Source organism: Lissotriton helveticus, chromosome 7, assembly GCF_964261635.1.
Source record: "Lissotriton helveticus chromosome 7, aLisHel1.1, whole genome shotgun sequence".
In the NCBI taxonomy this organism is placed as follows: domain Eukaryota; kingdom Metazoa; phylum Chordata; class Amphibia; order Caudata; family Salamandridae; genus Lissotriton; species Lissotriton helveticus.
This window is the reverse complement of record NC_136068.1, coordinates 13,365,127-13,373,640: the sequence shown is the minus strand read 5'-3', so window position 1 is coordinate 13,373,640 and position 8,514 is coordinate 13,365,127.

The following is an 8,514-nucleotide window of genomic DNA, read 5'->3' as shown; positions in this document are numbered from 1 at the left end:
TTCCGCCATTTGACTCACGACGGTGCGGTCTAGTGGTTCAACGCTGGCCCCTTCAAAACAGGACACTGTGCGAGCGCACATCGGACGCACCTAAGGCAAGCCCGTCTGCGCCCGTCGGCGTCCTCGAGGGGGCCGTGCCGCGGCCAGGGTTGCTGCTGGTTCTGTTCTGGAGCCGTCCAAGGTAATCACATATGGCAGGCACTGCCTTCTAGACTTTGACCAGCGCTCTGTTTGCAGACCTCACTTAGATATGTTGGGGAACAATCTTTCCCTGTGGTGCAAAGACTGTAACTGGACAGTCTGCCCTTCTCTCAGAGAGTGCAAAGTTAAAATGGACACGACTGCCCCTAACATCAGAACAGACGCTTCATGTAACTTCCTGAGGGCCTCTTTACTGAATGTTCGCTCCCTAAAAAAACATGAATTTGAATTTTATGATTTTTTAGCCGACCCCTCCCCCGATTCTTTTGTTTCTCACAGAAACCTGGCTAATGGATGCGTCCAATCCTAATATTGCTAATGCGATCCCCCAGGGCTATCAGATTTTGAGGAAGGACCGCCCCACAGGGAGAGGTGGCGGGTTAGCCATAGTATACAAGTATTCCTTTTCCTGTATTCCCTTAGTAAATACGGAAATAGAGGGGGCTGAGAGTCTGGGTTTTCTCCTGACATTCTTGGCCCAGCAATCTATGGCAGGAGTAGTAATCTACTGTCCTCCTGGACCGGCAAAGAACTTTTTGAAATACGTGTAGTGACCGATATTTCAATGGATGGTGCTTGGATCCGCTTATGACCGTTGCCCACCGCCATCTCAGCACATTGTAGCTCAGTATAGTGACCTCTAGATAGCAATGACCATTGCCTTTGACATGCTTTGCAGTTCACATCATCACACAACACAGGGATGTGTAGGCCTGGAGTTCTCTTTATGTTTATGACTTTATCTTGCTTAGTGCCTATTGGCTTTGACATGATCTTATGCCTTCTTTCTATGGTCTTTTCTCTTTTTCGGGCCTAAAGGCCTATGCTTGAGAGATGCCATGTTCTTTTCTGACACCATTTTGCTGGGCCCCTTCAGGTGAAAGGCAATGTTTTAGTTTCATGTTTTGTTCGCTAGCAGTCAACCAGACAGGGCCATTTCTTATCGGAGGAATGTCCGGCCGGCCGGCTGGGGGTGAGTCTTTGGCACAGGGAGTGGTGCAGGAATCTGATGTGGAGGGCTGGGCGCTTGCTGGAAGCTTCTCTGGAAAACCTGAGGGCAGGGTATCATTTTGCCACTAGTCATTTTAGCCATTAGTCCTCTGCCAGTTGCCGGTTACACGTTGGAGAGGCCAGTTGTTGGAGGAGTGTCATGGAGCGAGTTCATTAAGATGGAAGGGCCTGTTGCAGATGGGAGTTGCCAGTGGGAGCCAGTTTGTTCAGATGGAGAGGCCATGGGTAACATCAGGTGCTGGTGATAACAGAGAATCCTGATGGAACCAGAGAGATAGGCCCCTTGATAAATATGGTGAGGTGTTCTAAGAATGTTTTTATTATCTCTTTATGTCTAACCATCTTTACTTTTCAGCTCTTATATGTATGTATGTGTTGGTGATTGCTCACTGTGATGTTTAGTTATTTCTTTCATTTTCATTCTATCATTGTGTAATAAAGAGACCCCAATGTGCATTAGTTTCATTTGTCTGTTGTCTCTGAGAGGGAGTGTGGGTTCTTCTTAGCCAGGTGCTGTTGTACAGAAGGATGGTGAAATTCCCTTTTTACAGGTAACTGATGACAGGATGGTGCGTTGCTTCTAATTAGGGATAACTACAAGTGTAATTGGTATTATAATCCTTGTGGAGGAAGGCCGGGACCCTTTTTTACCAAGTGCTTATGGAGGGATGGGCTATTTCCCCTCTAATGGGTAATTGTTGATATGGGAGGGAAATCGGCTCTGAAACAGGAATATCCAAATTGTAAGTAGACCAGCCCAACATAGCGTAAGAGGTATGTACTGATTTTCACCGGAAGGTGTTGCTGTTTCTTGCCGTGCAGTGGCGAGTTGCTGTCTGTTTCTTACCCGTGGTAAGTTGTCCTGTCACCAGAAGGTGTTGTTGTTTCTTGCTGTGCAGTGGTGAGTTGCTGTCTGTTTCTTACCCGTGGTAAGTTGTCGCCAGAAGGTGTTGCTGATTCTGATTCACCGGGAGGTGTTGCTGATTCTGATTTTGCTGATTCGGTGGGAGACGTTGCAATACAGACCCTCTGAGCTATGATTTATAGTATCTTTAGCTGTTAGTATTATTCCTTTCTCAGGTTGGTATTTTATATGTTTATGTGTGGTGTTTTTATGAGTCCTGAGGAGGGCTGTGGTAAGTAATGACCTTATAGTTCTGACTAAGATACCCGTATTTGAGAAAGCATCGGTCATTACAATATGTCATCCATATTATCTCTCCCATTGCAGCTAAATACAGCCGTTGTATGGTCCTTGGTGATTTCAATATTCACATGGACAAGTTATTGGACCCGGATTCCAGAAGACTGTATGAATCCTGTGATATTTTCAACCTGACTCCGTATGTAGGTCTTCCCACCCATGACAAAGGGCACATACTGGATCAAGTATTTTCCTCAAACCAGATTTACATGGATATCCCATTAGCCCTAAATTGGTCAGACAACCATCTGATCGAGTTTAAAATTCCTAGAGAGTATGCAAGGCCCCAACTTACGGACACAGCCAGGGCCAGTCACAGTTTGAGGCCATTCCATCTGAAGACACCTGAGGCCATTCAGTGTGCCATGCGGTATCATCCGATTCCCTTAAGTGGTACCCTGGAACTTGATGTGCAGGCCTTAGAAGGCTGGTTACCCCCACAGGCCTTGGAACTAGCCCCCCCTTCAGTGAGGTTCGATAAAACCATCCGTGTTTCAGCCCCTTGGTTCTCTGAAGCCTTAAGAGATAGTAAAAGGGACTGTTAACATCTTGAAAGAGAGTGGAGGAGAAATTATAGCTCCTCTGATAAACTGACTTATAAACTTGCTTTGGAAAATCATTACAAGAAAGTACGTGAGGAAAATAAACTTTTTTGTCTACAAAAATTGATTTGGCAGCTAATAGAAGTAAAACCCTGTTCAATATAGTAAAAAGCTTGTCCTCCCCTACGATAATCAGCCAACCATTTGTTCCTACAAGCGAATGGACTGATCGTATGGCCTACTTTGTTTATGAGAAAATTAAAGTTATTCAGGACTCCTGTGCAGTCATTGAATCTGGAGGATGTCAGGGGACTTGATTTAGATGTTTGTCCACGCCCCAGTACGTTTCTTACGGAATTCCCTGTGATAACCTCGGAGCAATCTCTGGTGCTTCTGAAATCACTGAAATCCGGAGCCCCCTCTGATTCCTGTCCAGCTAAAGTCTTATCCTCTATAGCGGAAGTGATCAACCCTATAGTGAACCCTATTTTGAACACCGCTCTGCGGGAAGGGTTGATGCCCCAAACGTGGAAACACGCCAAAATTCTCCCGCTATTAAAGAAACCTACGGCAGACCCCAAGGCCGCCAGTGATTATAGGCCCATCTCACTTTTGCCTTTTTTTCCAAGGTTGTGGAAACATTTGTTAATGCAGTCCTAACGAATTATGTGGAGACTAATGGCTTGTTGCACTCTAGTCAGACAGGTTTCAGAGCTAAGTTTAGCACTGAGACTGCTTTGCTGGAAGTTGCAGAGACAATTAAGGCTACATTGGACAGAGGAGGTAACGAGGTTCTGGTTTTACTGGACCTCTCTGCAGCCTTCGATACCGTGCCCCACACTAGATTACTGCAAAGACTCAGCAAGAGCCGTATTGGTGGCACGGTATTGAGTTGGTTTGTGTCTTTTCTGTGGTATAGCAATAAAAAAACTATGGTGTTCTAATGGCCTAGAGAAATTTTTTCCTGTCCGCCTTCTACGCAGATCCTACACTACCGAGCAATCTGAAAGTGTAGCTGCAACACTGAGGGAAATGTTGCAGCTGCCATTACAGACACAAGTACATTTCCAGTTTCCCTGAATTTGTTAGAGTAAATAGTACATAACAGGGCAGGGAAGGAGCACCCCAACCTCTTGTCTTCTGGGAGTGGTAGGCAGTCTCAGAAAAACCCAACATGGGATCAATTAAAAAAAGTCTTCGGTTTCGTCTCCTGGGGAACTGCAGTGGGAGCCAGTTAGGCCTTCTGTGTAAAATAAATACCTTTGGACACCCAATTCACTACTACACACTTTCTTTGCCTTGTACAGAACCTTTAACCGAGAGCCCACTCTCCTTCGAAAGATCCTAGCACTATTACGTGACCAAGAGTCTACTACACACAGCCTTCAATCTCGACACAGTTCTTCTTTGAGAGGCCTGTCCATCTCACACCCAAACCCATGCTATGCACACCCTCCTCCTTGTACATAAGTATTCATGGACAGCCAGAGACAGACTGGCCATAGCGGGCACTAGGCATTTCCCTGGTGGGCCTCCAGGGTGGGGGCCGGTTTTGGGCCCCTGAGAGCCGTTTTTGTTCCAGGGCCTTTATTATATGCCCCTGTAACAAAATCGGCCGAAGCCGGCCCTGGAAATCAGCTCAGCTGTGACCCCCAGACCCCAGGGGGTCCGCGGAGCACTTTTCCAGAGCCAATTTTGGTCCCCAGTCCGGCCCTTTCGACAGCCCACTCCCTCCAGATACTTAAGCACCATTAGGTGGATAAGACAATACTACGCACACTCTTCAACTCCTGCCGAAGTCTGCATGAACAGTCCCCTCCCTCCAGACACCCAAGCACCATCAGTTGTATAAGATCCTACTATCTCCCACTATAGGAATTAGCGCCTTCACACACCCGGCTGGGTGTCATGCTTCATCATAGGGCATGCTCCTCGTCAGGCCGGCGCTGCAGTGCCTGGCGGGCACCTTATGAGGGACTCCTTGTTGGTGATCTTTTATTCCCAAAGCCGTGAGGTGCGGTGTGAGTGTGGGGCCTTGTGGTGTGTGTGTAGAAGGTGTGAGGGGGCTGTGAAGTAGATTCTAAAAAGAGACACAGTGGGACTCAAAATGTATTTTAAGCAGCGAGTCCACTGGTCCCAATAAAAATGTAGGGTAGCTCAACTCTGGGGTAATGTTTAGCGGTGGCTACAGTGCAGAGGTCAACATGTTTCTTGCATAGGATATCAGAATGATCAAGCGGCAATTCTTCAGGATCAAACATTAAAAAAAGACTATCCACACAGTGGTTGGTTTCCTTACTAGTATTCAATGTAAACCAAACACACAAACACCCATAACATTGAGATACCTTGTGATAGAACCAACCTAAAACAAAAATATAATGGTATACATCATTAGAAACAGCCTCTGGAGAGACAGCATGTAATACTCCTGCTGGAAATGCAAAGCTGGCTGACACGGAACCACCTGAAGCTAAATGCTCTAAAACCAGAATTCCTCTTAATCTCCGGTCATGGAACAATGGCTGAATCCGCTTACGGCTCTTAATTGTAGACCACACCTTGTGGACTCGACATCCTTGCTTGATATTATATTAGACAATAGTCTGAACATGCAAAAGCACATCAGCTCCCTCACCAAAGGAGCGAATTTCCAACTCAGCATTTTAAGGAAGCTCAAACCCTTTCGCCTGGCCCAAGACCTAAAGGTTGCAGTGCAAGGATTAGTGTTCGCAAAGCTGGACTATGGCAGCCCAACGCTGTGTGGCTTGCCCAGAGGGAAAATGCTCAGCTTAGGGTGTCCCTCAATCCTGCCGCTAGGCCCATAATGGGAACTAAAAAATACAACCACCTCTCTCTGGACCTGCTGGCCCTGAAGTGGCTCCCATATGAAGCTTGGATACAGTTGAAAATTGCAAGCCATCCACTTCAAGACTCCACGGTACCTCACCCAGGAATTGGAGCCCTCATGTGGTACAAGAGCCTCCAGAAGTGCCAGCACCCTTTTTACTCAAACCACAAAAATTCAAGAAATGAAAGACTTAAAACCGATCCTTCCCAGGCGTGGCGCCGAGGATCTGGAACTCTCCACCCCCCCCACGCTCCCGATGTCAGGGTGATCCCTTCCACGGTCTGCTTCAAAATGAAAGTTAAAGAACTCTTGATGAAAAAATATCTACCTCAGTCCGCCTTCCCCACTTGACCCGGATTCATAGCTGCTGTTTGTAGCCCAGAGACCTTGCTGGCATGACTGCTGGGCTTTTTTTAAATGTTGTACTTTTTGGCTTTTTTGACTCTGTATGTTCACTTATACCTTCCCGGCTGCATAATCTGTAAAGCGCTCTGATACCCTCGGTGGTCATGTTCGCACTATATAAAACTTTATAAATAGATAAAATAAATAAATAAATAAATAAATAGAATGATTAGTCAAGCTGTTATTAAAAAGCAAAAGCGACAGGCGCAGTGTACAGGAACTGATATGTGGCAGGCAGGTGGCACATCTAAGGACGAAAGCAGGTGGGTTGGTTCATCAACCATCACGATATGCAACAGCAAATACAACAACTCACCCGTCTTATGTGATTTACCAGCTACATCGAATCACTGGTGGAGGGTACGTTAAGACTTTTAACATCCTGGTTTGACACAAAGTACAAAAGAAAAATATTTATACCAACTAATCAGTTCTCAGCACTGGAGCTAAAATACCATCAAAGTTAGGAGCGGGTGGATGCCAAGAGGCATCATGATTATGATAGCAAGGTACTTAGAATTGAGCAGCGGCTCAGTAGCAGGACAACAAAGCCGCTCTCCTCCAGCTTGGTAGAGTGAGGAGAGTCCCCGTCGGCAGGGCTAAGTACTCATATCAGCCGGCATACTCAGAGCAGCCGTAGGTGTGGAGAACGCTGGTCGTGCGGGAGGAGCATGGCCGGCAAACTCATTCTGGCACTTCGGAGTGACACAGTCTGGGATCTGACTGGGATATCTCAATATGGGCACCATATTAGAGCAATACACAGTACAACCCAAGGGGGTTGTTTAGTGAGAGCACAAGTGCGGGTGGCAACCTTTAAGGAGAATACATTTCTTGTTACTCATATAAAGAGAAGTGTGGAGTTGCCGCATGTATGGGGAGCTATATGCCCGGTAAACTCATGTGGGTGCCATGGATATCTGAAACACTGGCGCCAAGTTGGAATAGTGTGGTGTGCGCACCAAAGGGGGATGAAAGCACAAGTGCGACGGGCACCCGGTTAGATGGATAGAATTGTCGCCACATTAATAAAGCAAGTTACTGGGCTGGCGTGGTAGGTGTGTCCTATTCCCAGTTACCCTGTAAACATGTAAAAAACACTAAGGAATTGTCAATGCCACATACGAGGAGATATGTTACTGGATGTTTTGGCAATAGGACATATAAATTTAAACAACCAGCCATTGGTAGATGTTCTGTTTATAAGGTACTGAATATGTCAATCCTCAAGGGAGCGTGCTATGTACTCAGTATGCTCCAGCGGATATCCTCCTTCAGACCCTGTCTATCAGTGGAGAGGTGGAAAATCCAGTCTTGCTCTCTCCTGAAGAAGGCTTGTTTGCTCATCTGGGGCTTGCGCCTCAATTATGGTCAATCTTAGGCTGTCTGGTCTATGTTCATTCTGTTCAAAGTGTGTACACATCTTGTTGTTATGTTTGTGACAACATATGTTACTGCGGTGCTCCATTATGCATATTTCAACCATCCTGGTGTCATACCTATGTATCGTAGGTTACATGGGCATGTTTCAATTTCATGAGAAGGATTCCCTTCAGCACAGTGGGTGATCTTTCCCTACAATTCTATGTTGGTACGCCAACCATAATGAGATTACCTTATCTGTACACTTGTATCCCGGCATTCATGCACCACCATCTCTGCCTCCTTCTTTTCTAGAGTGCGAGGCATCATTACACCATACAACATATTCTTACTCTGTTCCTTCCCTGATGGTGTATGTTATACTGTGGGTTCCTTGTTTCAAATAAGTGCCACATAGTGCCACCTATGTGTCACTGTGGGTTGTAATTCTATTCAATTTCCAATCCCACTTGGACTTTTGCTGGGGTATTTTATATGTGCTATTGCCAAAACATCCAATAACATATCTCCTCGTATGTGGCATTGACATTTCCTTTGTGTTTTTGACATGTTTCCAGGGTTACTGGGAATAGGACACACATACCACGCCAGCCCCGTAATTTGCTTTATTAATGTGACAACAATTCCATCTAACCCGGTGTCAATCGCACTCGTGCTTTCATCCCCTGTGGGACGCCCACCACACTATTCCCACATGGCGCCATTGTTTCAGATATCCATGACGCCCACATGAGTTTACCGGCCATATAGCTCCCTATACATGTGGCAACCCCACACTTTATATGAGTAACAACAAATGTATTCTCCTTAACAGGTACCACCCGCACTCTTGTTTTCACTAAACAAGCCCCCTGGGTTGTACTCTGTATCATTCTAACATGGTGCTCATATTGAGATATTCATGCCGGATCGCAGCC